General features: G+C 35.3%; 1 protein-coding gene across 6 annotated transcripts in view; it reads left to right on the top strand.

Annotated features, from left to right (window-relative positions):
- LOC106180990 (uncharacterized) overlaps positions 1 to 15777 on the top strand; it is a 120754-nt gene that overhangs the window by 30574 nt on the left and 74403 nt on the right. For 4 of the 6 annotated variants that reach the window (XM_013565213.2, XM_013565212.2, XM_013565217.2 and 1 more), the window contains one exon: positions 8732 to 8815. The gene's annotated coding sequence lies outside the window, so the exon portion shown is untranslated. Of the gene's footprint in view, positions 1 to 3262; positions 3450 to 8731; positions 8816 to 15777 lie in introns of those variants that run through there. The other 2 variants (XM_086994699.1, XM_013565216.2) reach the window with 1 other exon arrangement.

Here is a 15777-nt window from a genome sequence, read left to right as displayed (position 1 = left end):
ATGTAATTGGTGCTTAATTTCAAGTCATAGATGCTGTGCATTCACTGTGTCTGTCTTTTATAGAGAACCTTTAAACCTTTGATTAGCAAATGTTTTCAGCTAAAATGGTCAAGATGTTTTGTTAAAGCAAGAAAGGGCATTATGTAACACTGCATCAGGCAAAACCAAACCGCATGTTGAACCATTTTGCTTGTTTAAACAAAAATATCGTTTCACCTTGGTGACCGCTAATCATCGCTGCAAATCCAACTTTTGTACCCCTTTTGCATGTTAAACAAAATGGATGTAAAGTCGTAAAGAGCCTTCCAGGCTTTGAAAAAGAAAGGGGATAAAAATCGGGGCCAATATTGAACTATGGAGGCCATTTGTACTCAGTGAGGGTAAGAACCTTTGTTTATCCGTATGTAGTGGTCAATATTTGCCGAGCTGGGTAAAAAGCGGAAAAGTGTTATATTTTCCTTGGTCAGGATTATGTAAGCTTTGTAGGCATATTTTCCAAATCTTCAGCCTCACTGCTATCACTTAGAAGGATCAATATTGAGAAAAGGGGAGTTAAATGAAGAAAAACCTCCAAGCAGTCGAAGCACTGGAATCAACCAAGTGCATGATTTCAAGCAGGTTTTAAGCCATGGGAGCCCTTTTTTTGAAAATTGACCAATTTTGTTTTTCATTGTTGTCATAAGGCAGAATGTTAAGTGTGAAAGAGATGTGTATTTTCATGATTTATGTTTTTGTTTCTTTTTTTCTCTCTTTTTTAAAGTTTATTTATCACATATTTCTATTGGGCAGCCACTCATTTTTTAACTTGAAGGAAGACTTCCTATCCTTACTCAAAAATTAAAGGTTAACTGTTTTAACTTTCAAAAAGAGTTAAATAGCTCACAGAATTTGAATTTCCTGCTGCTTTAAAGAAATTTATTTCCAACATATTTGTTTTTGTTAATTCATCCTTTTTATCTCACATAATATACTAATTTTTTTTATAAAACAGCTAGTCCAAATTGGGAAAATTATTAGAAGGAGAGCAGACAAAGTTAACAAAGATAGGTTTTAAAAGATAAAACCAAAAAATTAGTTGTGGGGAAAAATATAAGTAAGAAAAACTAACAAAAATAAAAACAACACCAAAACCTTTATAAAATAATTGCATCAAGCAATATGGGTAACTGTACATGTACTAGTAATATGGGTAAAGGTAGCCAGGGTTACTCAGTCCTGTGTTCTTTGTTCACATGATTGTAATTGCTATGAAACAGTCAAAAAACATGAAAAATATGAAAAAGAAATTTAACTTAGTAGGACTATAATGTGTTTCTGAAAGCCACATCTGTGTAAATCTTTAACAGAATGAGAAGCAGTGTATTGTAAATGGTACCTGCAACACCACATCATGCATATATATCATCTTTTAGGATGATAATTTTCAGGAAAATTGAAAAAAAAAAGATGCTGGTGTGAGGTAAGTAGTTATGCTGTCAGAGAAATAGGGAAAAATGTGTCACGAAACAGCATTGTTTTCTGGTAATTATATTCTGAGAAATTGTTCCCCACACCTGGCAAATTATGTGGGAGACGTGACAGATTTCATTATTTTTTAGACAAATGATGCTGTTTAAATGATGTTAGCGTGGCTGATTTGAGTAATTAAGTGACTGTCCATCACAAATTTGAATATAATTTGGTAGTAATAACAACAATAAAAGAAAGAAAGATTGGCGAATTTGCTATGATGATAGATTTAAATATGCTAAATTACTATTTAAATCAGAAAAAAAAATTAATTTTTATTACTAAATAGTGTGGATTCAATACTTCCTAAAAGCTAGTTGGTTTCTAACAGGAAAATACATCATTGTGAAAAACTTTGATTTGAAAAAATAGCATTACAAAAAGAAAGGAGCTTGATTTTTTCAAGTAATTGTCATTATTACTTTGCAATTTGGCTTGTTGACTATTTATTGCAAGATGAAGCATAATTAAGCAAAATTCAACCACTGGGTTAGTCTTAAGAATGTTAAAAAAGAAACTTTTTGGTTCTAAATCACCTCAGCATTTTTCATCAGAGGGAGTAATTTAAAAGCAGTTGTACAAGTTCATTTTTAACAACCCAGTGCTTTAATAACTACAAATTATCGACAGACCAGTTGGAAAAAAAAGCTTATCATAGTTTCTCATCATTCCCATCTCCTTCTTATCAGATGACATGGCAGCAAACTTGCCATCACAGAAAAAATAACAATTAAAGATATGCATCTGCCTTGGAGCTTTGTTTTGCACCCAAACTAGGAACTTAAATAGCTGGTCTAACCAGAAGAATGATGAAGTTTTAAAGAATTCTAACAAACATTTTTGCCAAATTTGGTTCTAATTAAATATGTCAAGATGTAAGTGAAATAAATAACATGCTAGTCAGGATTAAGACCCAAAGTCCAATTAAGTGCAGAATTCAATTTTAGCCTCTCTGATGTAACATCAAGAGGATGTGGAACTTTTTTAAAACACTCACAAATAGGTACAGTCTTCCCAAAAGTTGAAATGACAGGCCACTGATGAGAAGAGATTTAATTTAAGTGGTCATCAAATCAAAGAAAGTAAAAAAAAAAAAAAAATTAAGAAAAAGACGTAATGGATTAATGAAATGATACTAAAAACTTTTTTGCTCTCAAGTGTATCAGTTCAAATACATATGTCCCTTGTTTTAGATCGTATTTAAAGATTACAAGAGTCGCATGTGAGAGTGCATGTGCACGCATGCACACACACACACACACACACCCTTCATAACCAAGAAAAGAAAAGAAAAAACTAAAGCAAAAACAACAACCATATTATGTGTCTCTCTGTATATTACATCAGAGGTAAGCAGGGATGTTAGCAAAACAGATAAATAAAAAAAAAAAAATACTGTGGATTGCCTTCCTTTATTGCCATTTTTTCCACACTCAGTGATTTCCCCCTCTGGACACCACCATGTTTTTCAACTCGGCTCCCATTTGGCTGCGGTTATCACAGTCTCTAGATCAGGTGACAGAACATTACATAACCATCCCCCATTACTCATCCATGGTCCTGGCCCCTTCACGGCATCACCATTAGGCCCTATGTATTATCCCAACTGTATTAGCCTTATACAGGTGTGGGGCCTATTGGATGATTCATGGAGGGGCAGAGGTGTGGATTTTTGGGAAGGTGGTTGAGGATAGGATCAAATAGCCCCCTGGAATGTTTTTTGAATGAAAAGTTGAAAGATCTAGGGGCTTTGGTCCTATGAAAACAACCAGTGCCCATACAGTGGCTAGTACACCTAGGATTTATGGCCGCCATTGAGGGTTACACCTTAGTTGTGGAGAAAAAAGATACGGAACGGAAGTGAATTTTTTTATAACTTCTAACAAATTACAGAACCGGGACGTTTTAAAAATCCACAAGGGTTAGGTTTTTGTTTTTAGGTAAGTGTATGATGGTAGTAATGTGTTTGTGGGTGTGTGTGAGAGAGAGAGAGGGAGAGAGGATGAAGAAGGGAGATTAAAAGAGTAGTGTGTGTGTGTGTGTGTGTGTGTGTGTGTGTGTGTGTGTGTGTGTGTGAGAGAGAGAGAGAGAGAGAGAGAGAGAGAGAGAGATAGAAGAGAGAGAGAGAAGTAGAAAGATGAAGAGTTAAGGGATTGGGAGGAATCCAAGCATAATAGTAGTTGAGGTTATATGATCCCGGCATATTATGTTCATATAGACATTCCGTTATATATAACACGTCAGTAACAACAGGTAGAAAAATCTATTACCTGTTTATATTTATTTATATTAATATAGAAGCAACTACCATGTTTTACAGAACCTTTTTTCTCTTTTTTTCGGGGTGGGCGTAGCTTAAAGTAGAAAGAGGGAAGGTCAGGAAATAATAGCCATGACCTAATGGGGTCAAGTGGTCAGTGTTTGTTGGTCAGCAGCCGTCCAGGCTGTCGAGTCAGGGACGGACAGAAGCCGTCTTCTGGAAGACGGTCAGACTTTTTCAAGTTCACTGATGGGCATTTAATTTTTTTTTTTATTGGCAGAGGGTAAAAAATGGAAGATGGTTCATCAAAGAAAAGTTGGAAGGCTCAGAAAATATTTCTGGATACAGTCATTCAACATAATATTTGGTCAAGAGTTATCCCCCCCCCCCCCCCAAATATATCGTTAGTGCACAGTTTTGAGTCTCTTAACTTTGCCATGTTTGTTTGCATTTTTTTATTAGATACTCATATAAAATAACTAATTGTAGATCTCTACTTTTTAGGTTTTTTTTAGGAGATACTCAAGTAAAAGTGATAATTACTAGTTTCATAGAGCATACAGTCATGGATATTTGTTCACTAGGACAGTTGAGATAAAAAAAATCAGATTTGCCAGTTGGCGAGGAACCATAATTATAAGGACATTAAGATGCTTTGATAATGATGAAAATGAAGGCTTGAGTCAACAATAGAATTAACAATTTCAGTCTTTGATTTTCAGAAAAAAACAATTGCAAAGATAATGTGAAATCTATGAATTTATTTATTTATTTATTTATTCATTTTATAATTGAACAAATAAAAACCTGGGTGCTTTACCCTTCCCAAAATGCATTTACCTGTCTTTTAAAACTCTTTGGGTCTCTCTCTCTCTCTCTCTCTCTCTCTCTCTCTCTCTCTCTCTCTCTCTCTCTCTCTCTCTCTCTCTCTCTCTCTCTCTCTCTCTCTATATATAGACAAAATGTCCTTGTCAAATGCCTTTCAATCGAAGTTGTTTATTAGTTTTTAAAGGGATGTTTTATTCATGTGAGGATTAACTACTTAGTAGTCATCAAAGACAGAAGATTAAATAAATTGATAAACAAATGAATAGATAAAGCAGAATTTCTTCCCCAAGCCACACATTCAACATAGTGCATGTATGTACCCTCATTACTTCTCATAATCCCTCCCTAACCTAACCAAGCAGGATGACTCTCGAACCACCAAAACTTATATATCAAAAGAACTTCATAAATATATTTAACTGGTATTCATTAATTTTGTCACAATTTGTCAGTGAAAGGCTTTCCTCAGCCCCATGGAGAATCCCGGAAAAAGAAAACCTAGGCATGAGGTTTCAACCATGGACAATTTTATTATCGAAAGTAGGAGTTTTTGTGCCTGTATCATGTTTCTGCTTTGATGTTTCAATAATTGAATCTAAATAATTGAGCAGCTGAAAGATAGAGTCCACCTTCTAAAGCCTACTTCTTGGCCACAGATGATGGCCTACTGAATGGACACATGGTGCCCAAAAAGGTTAATTAAACAGATGAGTTTTCATATAAAGGCGAGGACTGTGACTCCTTGTGATGTAATGGCGGGTAGTCACTGTCGTCTGCTGCAACAATGAAAAGTAATTTCTAGCAATGAAAAGAGCTACTTAGACCCCAAAAGCCTTCTGCTTAGGAAGATGAATGAATGTAAATGAACAAAGCAGTTCCACTCCAAAAAGGTCTGGGACAATAACCTATTAATAATGAAAGAAATCCCTTTGTTGGAATTAACAAGAGCAGCCTTTCTAACTGACCAGACCTATAATTATGCCATATTGCCGCATTGGTTGTTCCAGTGACCACACTAAAGAAATGAGTCAGACCAAATTGGACAGATCTTTGAGGGAGAACTGAAGGGGTGTTTCCACCAAAGTTAAATCCGCCTATCTTATGAAGGTTTTTCTACTGAATTTTTTTTTTGCTCTGAACTTATGAAGGTATTTCCACTAAAGATGGAGCCACTTAACATATGTAGGGCTTTTCTCCTCTGGAGATGGATCCACCTTACTTGTGAAGATATTTTCCCACTGATGTTGACTCCACTGAACTTATGTCCACTTAATATTGATCCATCAAATATATTATGAAAGTGTTTTTTTACTCAACTTGGATCCACCTAGCTTGTGCAGGTGTGTTTCCACTCAACTTGGATCTATTTAAGTGAGTGCCCTTCACCTCTCTAGGCAATATCTCAGTTATTTTAGCAGCAGATGAGGCAATAAAGGAAGTACTAACAGGCCCATAGCCAGCAATTTCAAAAGGGGGGTTCTTTTTCTGAAAAAGTGGACCTTTTCCCATAAAAAACTTCATGTACTTAGATCAAATTTTACCCAGAATGGACCTTTTCCCAGCAAAAGGTGCGGTTCTTTCGAACCCCCCGAACCCCCCCTGGCTACGGGCCTGACTAAAATTATAAATGGCAAATGAACATAAAAGATTGCTCTACTGAGGTGGGTCTCACTGAGATAGGTCGACCAAAGTTGACTGTAAACACGACCTACAAGCCATTTGTTATGGGATAAGCAGATAAGGGAATTATATAACAATCCCATTTCTATCATTTCTATGCTAAATACCTGTTTTTAGACACAGAAAGGATCATGTTGTGAATGTGATAAGACAGTTAAGATGTGGTTTTAATCTCTAAGATAAGATGTATATGTAATGTGTAATGAAGATTGGGGTCGAATATCTACCTTGTCAGCTAGTTTTGATTGATATTTTTGAGTGTCAACTGTTTTTATTTTTTCCACTGGGACAGTCTTGCTTATGCCCATAATAAGTACAAGAAATATAAAGATTTTAATACCAACCAAAAATGTGTTTAAAAATTGAAGAACAGTATGCAAAAAGAGGGGAAAAGACAGGTCTAAGTTTTGAGGCTTCCACTTACTAGTAAGTGATAAAGTGCCATGGTCACACACACACACACACACATACACACACACACACACACACACACACACACACACACGCACATTGCTGTGAAAATTGAAGTGTTGGACAGGAATTGGGCTAAAATATGTTATATGTGACTACTTTGCGGACTGCTTCTTGCTTGATGATCGCATTGTTTCATTCCAAAGTTGCTTGAACTTAATGTACTTATTGAATCAGATGTAGAAGTAGATGAAAACCATGTACAATCTTGGTGGGAAATCGGCTTAACGACATCCCTGATTTGGGGACGCATTTCCTATTAATGCACTGTATACCTTTAAGACATCACACCTTGTGTGTTAAGGAGACTTAATTTTTGCTTGTTGAATGTAGACGTTTTTTTGGGGGGGATAGTTAATTTCATGTTAGTACTATTTTGTTCAATTTTAATTATCATGGGGTCCCTCAAATTGATTTTTGCAGCTCTTGCATGTTCTCAAATTGAACACCATCTTGACGTTTTTTTTTTTTTTAAACTTTATTTCAAAATAAAAAAATTACAAAACACTCTCACACCCATATATACATACAAGCTCTAAAGGTACTTAACTGTTAAATTTCCTATTCACAAAATCACTTCCTAATTTTTTCCAATTTTAAATAAAACCATCATTATCCATATTTTTGCTATAAGTAAAATAGTCACTTTCCATATATTGATTAATATACCTTTTTACTTTCAAGAAATCTGGGACACTTTTGGTCATTTTCTGGCAATATATAAATTTTTTAACCAAACAAATAATTAAATTTACCAAACTTTGTTCTTTTCCAAATATAATGTCAATACAGTTTAATCTTTCTATTATATTTAACTCATTTTCTAACCATTCTCTTACTTGTTCCCAGATTTCTGAAATTCTACCGCATTCCCAAAACAAATGAACAAAAGTTTCCTCCTCTTTTATACAAAATACACATAAATTTGATTCTACTACATTTATCCGAAATAAAAAAGAATTTGTTCCTAAGATTCTATGGACCAGTCGATATTGAAACCATCTAAGGCTCATATCATCCAACTTCTTAATCGAGTTATTCTTTTCCATCCACCATTTTTCATCGTGGTACACATTCAACTCACTTTCCCATTTTATTTCACTTTTTGGTCTAAAATACAAGCTAGTAACAAAGGTATTGTATAGCCATCTTGAAGTTACTTCGATACCTTTTGTAAGTACGAGAACAGCAACCTACCATGATCAACAGGATATACTGTGACTCCCCTAGCGAGCGCAGTTGCAGTTGCTCTACAAAGCCGAGAACTAAATATGGCGGACGTACATGAAAGGAAAACCGGCTAATCTTTTAATAGTCTCTCCGCCTCTCACACGCCTCCCCATGTGTCGTCCCTGCGGGGTACAGTCATTAAATCTCGGCTCCATTGGGATGACGCGTGGGGAGGCATGTGACAGGCAGAGAGACCATTAAAGGATTAGGCGGTTTTCCTTTCATGTACGTCTGCCATATTTAGTTCTCGGCTTTGTAGAGCCTCGGTTCTTCTCGATGTGAATACGGCCTTAATAGTCCCCGGGTCAAATATGGTGACACATTAAAAAACTAGCCGTCTGATCTGCTAATAAACACTGAATAGATTCCCCGTGGGGAAGTATTCAAGTGGGTCGGCCATATTTGATCCTTGGGGGGGGGGGGGGGGGGAGTCTAGACCCCCAAGCTACTTTCAGACTTTTTCACTAAATGACGGTTTCATCCCTGGAGAAAGTATATTACCAACTTCTTTGAGTTAGCTTTAGCCTGGTAGTGAAAGCGGTACTGGATGCAGCCCAAGTTTCCAAATTTCTGATGCTTTTGAAAGAAAAAGAAAATATATGTTATTATATTTAAGTATTTTGATGAGAAATTAATTATTGTAGGATTTTATAGGGAAATGAAAGAGGGCACTTCTCATTTATCAAAAAATAATAAATAGATAAAACAATTGAACAATTAACCAAGACGTGTAATGTCATTATTTCATCCTAGGTGACAAGTTACAGCTGTTGTCTTCAAAGATAAGAAGGAGAAAGTGAAGAAGGTAGAAGAAAGAATTTATTCAACTGAAAAGAGGTAAGGACACTATTTGGCTTTAAAGGAAAAGGAGGAAAAACTTTCTTTTTGTCGGCTATTTGGGGACGAGTTCACATACAAGCGTGGATGACCCTTCTTGATCTATCTTTATGTAAGACACTATTTAACCATAGAAAGCAAGTTTAAATCCACCTGAAAAAAAAAAAAAAAAAAAAAAGTTAAATTTCAGGAATTGTGTCTTCCCTTCCAGCAATTTGGCTCCAATCCATTCATATTATCTATTTATTTAAGTAGTGCTAGTGCATTTGCATGGATGTGGGTTCATTCGTGTGCATGTGCATATGTATGTGCAAATTAGGAGAGAGAGAGAGAGAGAGAGAGAGAGAGAGAGAGAGAGAGACTATATTTTAAGTATTAATGACACATCATTAATAAGAAAAAGGAAAAAAAATGAAAAACTTGAAATCTTGAAAATTACAGAAAAATTCAATACTTTTATACCCACTTAAGTCCATGGGAGTGTAGAAATACATTGGATTTTTTCCAAAGCTGATGACTGCTATTAAGACCTAAACATCCATAAATTTTCCCTTTAAATTCAGTGCAAATCATTTAAGTATTGTTAAACCAAAAGAGCAAGTACTGGACCATTTCTCTTAAAAACATATCATCATTTGGACCTAAGGTAGAAATCCCAAGTAACTCAAATTGCCTATATATCAACGAGGCCAAGTTTTTCTGATCGAAATGCCCGTGGCCATTTCATCCTTCTTTTTGGAAGAGATCTCTCGTCTTCCTGTATGCCCAAAGCATGAGCTTTTCTAGTCCTCTCAGTGATAAGCAAAAATAAGATGATTCAGTAAAATAACGATCTCTTGCCATTACAAATTACTTTTTGGGGGTCATAAAAAGCTGTGATATATTTTATGTTTGTAGCAAACACGAGGTCACCGTAATGCACGTGCACATACACATGTATATAGACAAACCTTTTGAGAAAAGGAGGTTAATAATTTTCATTTACACCTAACTGTTATGCTAGCATGCAATCCTATGATATTGTTTTTATGCAATTTTCAATCAGTGTTGACGACATATGCATACATGCAGTGTTAATGGTGCATCTCCTTTTAGTCTAAATTCCAATCTCATTTAATTGATCTGAGATGGGCTAATCGGGAGTGGTTACATGAAGAAAGTTTAACCCGAAAGTTGGTCTTAACTTTTAGACCAAAATTTCAAGTCTGCTTCAATTCTAGCTAAATCTGCTGTAGTTCAGTTCAATTAAAGGGATAGCAACTCTTTGTATGAGATCTATATTTCACAATAAATACATTGTAAACAACTCATAAAAATATAATATAATATAATATAATATCCTATTTTACCACAAAAACGGGAGTTATGGGGGGGGGGGGGGCATTTAAGGGATTAGTGGCATCGCTTCTAAGTGGGTCAGCCATATTTGATTCACCAACCAGTTAGTTTGCATTTCAACTTTTCTGAATGTGGCCAAAAATAATCTATTGTGTTTTAACAAATTGACAAAATTAAGGTTAAATTTAAAATCCTATCATTTATCACCATTATAAGTACGACTTTAAAACACTATTCAGTTTTCTTACCATGCTCTGAGACTGTTACATCTGCTCTTAGAGTTATATAAAAAGTCTTTGTATTTCAATTTTGAAAATTTAATAAATTTAAGTTCAATTCATGTAGCTGATAGATATTTTAAGCTAAAAAGAAAAACATATACTATTTAATCTATGATTAGTAAATGGTAAATAATAGTGAATTCTCATCAGTTTCAAAATTGATAACTTGTAGAAAATTAAAAAATGGTAACAAAAATATCCAATTCAAAATCAAGAATGGGTCAGACACTGATTCACCCTAAATAAAAAAAATAGGTATTAAATACAATTTCAGTTAGGGCCACTTAAACATTGATTATAAAATTGTCTAATTTGAATCTTTGCATGACTCAAATAAAAAAAATCCTGTACTACAATTGAGGTTATATCTGCTGTGTTTATCTCTTTTGAATATCCGGTCACCAGCTTTGGCAAATAAATAAAATGGTCCTTTTATGTAGAGAATAAAAAGAAACGATAGCTTCTACTGAAAAGAAATATAATATTCTTGTCATACAAAAGGTGATTCAGATTGAGCATCTTTATTATGCCAGCATTATGGCGGTATTATTTCCCCCATAGTTAGTTCTGTTATGTAACCAACCGCATGGCAGAAAAAGTAATTGTTTTCTTAAAGCTATGGAAACCTAGCAGTTATTAGTATATTATATTGCAAAGTGAGGATGTATGGGAAAATGGATATCCTGTGAGAAATGAAGATTTTAGCAGACTTATAGTCATTGCCGCAGTTTTAATTGCAAATTGGCCAACTATAAGGTGATAACTCCAGTGCTAAAAGATACTTTTACACCATAATTACTACTTCTTTACAAGATCAGTGACTAATTTTCTCTTAGAAATATTTTGTTTCGTTCATAAACCTTTGATTAAAAAGTCTTGAAAAGTTATTAGTTGGTGTTGTGTCATAAAGCGTACTGTATATTGTTGTGATTATCTGAACTAGAGGTGTTTGCAGGAGTAGATCCAGAGATATTTTCTGACAGTCTTCCAAATTATCGTTGTTGATCCATCCTCCATTTTTTTACCATCTTCTGACAGAAAAAAAAAAAGATAACCGTCAATGTTAAATCTGACTGTCTTCCGAAAGACCCAGAAGATGCCCTCAATCCGCCCCTGGTTTAAAATTATCCACACAGTTTTTTTATTACATAATTTGTTCAATACAAGCAATACAATACAGCCCATCAATTTCATCAATACTGGATAGTGCTATGGGTAACACTCTCCATTAAGCTGCTTTAACAACCAGTTGATCTGTAGACTAGGACTGGTTTCCCAAACCTTGCTCGCTCAAACAGGAGCGATCCATCTCTGAGGGGTTTCTTGCTAAATTGCCTTCAGCTAAAGCGGTTTAGATGTCTGGTACGCCTACTGAAGCTGCTAAACAATAATTAATTACCCCCTAGCAGCTTCAGTAGGTGTGCCAGACATCTAAGCTGCTTAAGTCGATTGCAATTTAGCGAGAATCCCCTCGGAGATAGATCGATCTACGGTTAGTATGAAAGGATCTGGATATTGTCTCTAACTAGTCTGTGGATCAAATATGGCGTGCACTTGACAATGGATTCCCACCTCCCATAAATGCTGTCCCAGCAGAGGCTAAGCAATTAAATCTTGGGATGCTTTGAAGTGGGAAGGGTCATATTTGATCCACAGACTAGTTAGTCTGTGTATGAGATCATCTGGCTGCGAATGCGGCTGTAGATAAAATTTTTATTCTCTGGACAGTTATCCTGAGGAATTCGGGTATGGACCCCACACTGGGGTAGCGCTTACACTCGCCATTTTAGCCAAATGCTAAAACTGACTGACTTTGGCTAAACAAAATAGGGTTGATTTGACCGATTTTAGTCAAATTTAAACCATTTGGACAAAAAAGCAATGAAAAAGTAGTAATTTGGCTAAATGAAAAAAATTGCTAGCGCCACCCCAGCCACACATTTTCATACTTTTTTCATCCCTGTGAACTCCAGTTCTTACAGATGCATGCCTGTAGACAAATACATAATGTTATATATTAATTTAAGTAGAAAAAAAAAAGTATATTGAATATCCACACATGTACATTTAAGGAAAGGAAAGAACCCACACTCTACTCTTTTCAGTGTAATGTGGACATTAGATGTTACAATTGCATTTGAAAATGCCATTGAATCATACACTTTGGGTTCAATAGGTGTGCTTTTATAGGAATTATTATCATTACAATTATTCAAAATGTTTTGACATTTTCAAATGTGATAAAAACTCGTCTATTAGCCAGTTATTGAATTGAGACAGAAGCCAATATCATGTCAACGCCAACAACAACAACAACAAGCTCGAGAAACGACCAAACATCAATAACGGTTGCTGTGAACAAAACATCGGTGCACCTGCATTGGTCAGCTTACGACTGTAACAGCATCAATTATAAAAGCTGCAATACTTTCCCTTCATAATTGTTGTAACACGAGGTTATGTTGTCACCCCTATGTGTAGTTTGGAGAAATAATTAAATGAAAGATTGATTGCTCTTTTGTGACAGCTCTAGGTTTAAATATTTAAATATTTTAAGACCTACAAACAGCACTGTTGATCTTATTAATTACTGTATCTTGGTATTATAGGTGTTAAATTCTTACTTCTGTTGATGCCACTTGACAAAATAAATCTACTTTGTTGAAAGGTTTACAGAGAACAGCCTATATATATTTTTTAATTGTTGAGAAAGAGAAAATTGCTGAAATTTCCAGGAAAATTAATAACAATAATTTTGTTTAATACTCACTCTATTTTAACTTTTTGCTATTTAAAGCAGTGACATCCGTTGTGTGGTTTTATGTTAAAATGTCAGATTCTCCTAACTTTGTTTCATTTTGATTTTTATCTTTTGCATATATTTTGGAGTGAGGCATTGGAAGTAGTTTTTTCTCACACACCTCCCTACACGTTGTCCCTCGACTGGTTGAATTGAGCCGAGATTTAATTACTGTGCCCCTGCAGGGACAACGCGTGGGGAGGCGTGTGAGAGATGGAGGGACCATTACAGGAATAGCGGTCTTCATTTCATGTAGGTCCGCCATATTTAGGTTGCGGCCTTACTAGCACTCGCCTCTTCTCAATCTGAATGGTCCCTTAGTGTAATTTTTGTATTGCTCATTTCTAAAATTCACAAAAAAAGATATTAATGTTTTAAGTCCTTAACATAATTCTGCATTGATACAATTCCTTGAACAAAAATAAAGCCATGTTTGATTTAATTTTTTAAATATGGAGTCTCAGCATTATGTTTCTTATCCCTACTCCTTGACAGCCCCCCCCTCCCCCCCATCATCCACCAGCACCCCTCTTACTAGCAGTTAGTGGCCACCCTATCCCATACAAAGTCAAACTATTTTTCCTTGGTCTGGTCACTACTTAAAACAAACTGATAAAGAATTGAGGGCAAGTGCCCTGAGAGAGGAAGTCTTATATAATTATGTATGTAGTGCTTTTGGACATGTGATACCTTTAACCTTGGTCCATCTCTGGATGGAATTTGACCTTAAACCAGGCAAATGCTCATCCGATGACCAGATAATGGTCACTTCTTATCTCTGCCAAAAAAAGGTTTCACACACCCCCTCCTCTTCTCCTACCCCATTATGCCAGTGAAAGTGTTGGAATTATTGTCTCAAAAAGTGCTTCACAAATTAATAAATTTTCAGGATGAGTAGTCATTCAGGAATGAAAGAAGAAATGAAGGGTGGGTCACTGATTCTGGATCTCTTAGATTTTTTGAACATTATTTTTAATATTATTATTTACGTTTAGCAATGGCAGAAGTCTAAGCTGGCTGATTTTATGAAATCCATTTGACTGAGAGGTCTTGATTTATTTAATTTTGTTGTTCTGGTTACAAAAATAGAGTTACTGGTTGTCTGAAAAATTGGTCATTTCTTTCATATTATTGAACAACTACAGCAAGTCTTTTTAAAAACTAGATTGGGCACTGCCTTTTTATCCTAGCTTTATAGGCACACTAAAATGGTATTAAAGTAAACACTAAATTAGGTCTGTTACGAAAATGTCTTGAGGTCCTGTTTTGCAAAAAAAAGTTTTGAATTTTTGGGTGTAAGACTGCTTAAATTGGATTTAAAAACACTGCCTTTGAAATCCGCTTTTGGAACTAACATGTTTGGGAAAGATGAACTGTGATGTATATTATTTCATCTCTCTCTCTCTCTCTCTCTCTCAAAGTGTACCATTAGAGGCTTTTTCAGTAAAGTGTATATAATTTACATATAATTTCACAGGATATGGAAACAAGAGGCCATAGGAAATTCATGAGTAATTACTGTTATCATGATTTTTTATATTTTTTCTCTTCTGGGCTCAGGGGCAGTTGGTCGTCAACCATGTGTCCACATATCAAATTGACAGAGTTACATAACCAGCGTGTATTTTTCAGGGTAGAAAATAGCTCTTACGCAATTCCCTTTTTCCCAATGGAGACTCTAAGTCTGCCATTTTTTCTCATTGTTAATTAAAAGGGCTAAGGAAAAGGAGAAGTGGCTGTAGGTGCAAAAAAAAAAATGCTTGTTTTTATTTACATTTTTGAGATAGGTTAGGCAGAGAGTGGTTGGTATTGAATTGGTGATTCTGCAGTTGCTGCCCTTGTAGGTGTTTTCTTTATGTATAAAGGTTAAGTCTTAGTGGGCTATTTTTTTTAGTTTTTTATTCTTTTGTTTGCCAAAAATTCTCTTAGATTGAAAAAATATAAGAGATGAAATTGCTGTTTTTTATCATAACCCCCTCTCCCCCCCCCCCCCCCCCCCCCCCCCCCCAGGGACATTATAGGGATTTTTTGTTTGGTGGTGGAAAATGAAAATGATTATTTCTTTGTTCTTTAAATAAACACAGAATAAATATAAAATTAAGTACATGCTCACACTTAAAGAAAGAGATGCAGTTGTTTATATGTCCTTATAAGAAAAAAATAAAGCATTACAGTATCCAGTTATTAGAAATCCTCATTCTGTAGTTCATAATTTCCTCATCCAAACTGCTTAATAAGCAGGTGCATTTCTGTAGTTATTAATTTTTTATAAAAGCCACTTGTATTTTTGGAGAGAACTATTTTTCACAAAAGCGGTGTTAATATATTTGAGCAGGCCTTGATTGGTCTTCGAATCAACTGATGGCAATTGTTGAAGAGTACATTCAAATTTTAAGTCACAGGTGGAGTGGGGATCGGCATTTTAAGGCAAAGAAAAAGCGCCAAGTAATGCCCCGCACTCCTTTCAAGTCCATCTGTTATTTTTCTCAATAAACTCCCCAGGGTTTGACTTGAGTCCAGCACAAGAAAAATGAGAAAAACCA

The sequence above is a fragment of the Lingula anatina genome, chromosome 8, assembly GCF_051362555.1.
Source record: "Lingula anatina isolate TDL-2025a chromosome 8, LinAna3.0, whole genome shotgun sequence".
Lineage (NCBI taxonomy): Eukaryota > Metazoa > Brachiopoda > Lingulata > Lingulida > Lingulidae > Lingula > Lingula anatina.
This window is presented reverse-complemented; position numbering and strand designations above follow the sequence as displayed.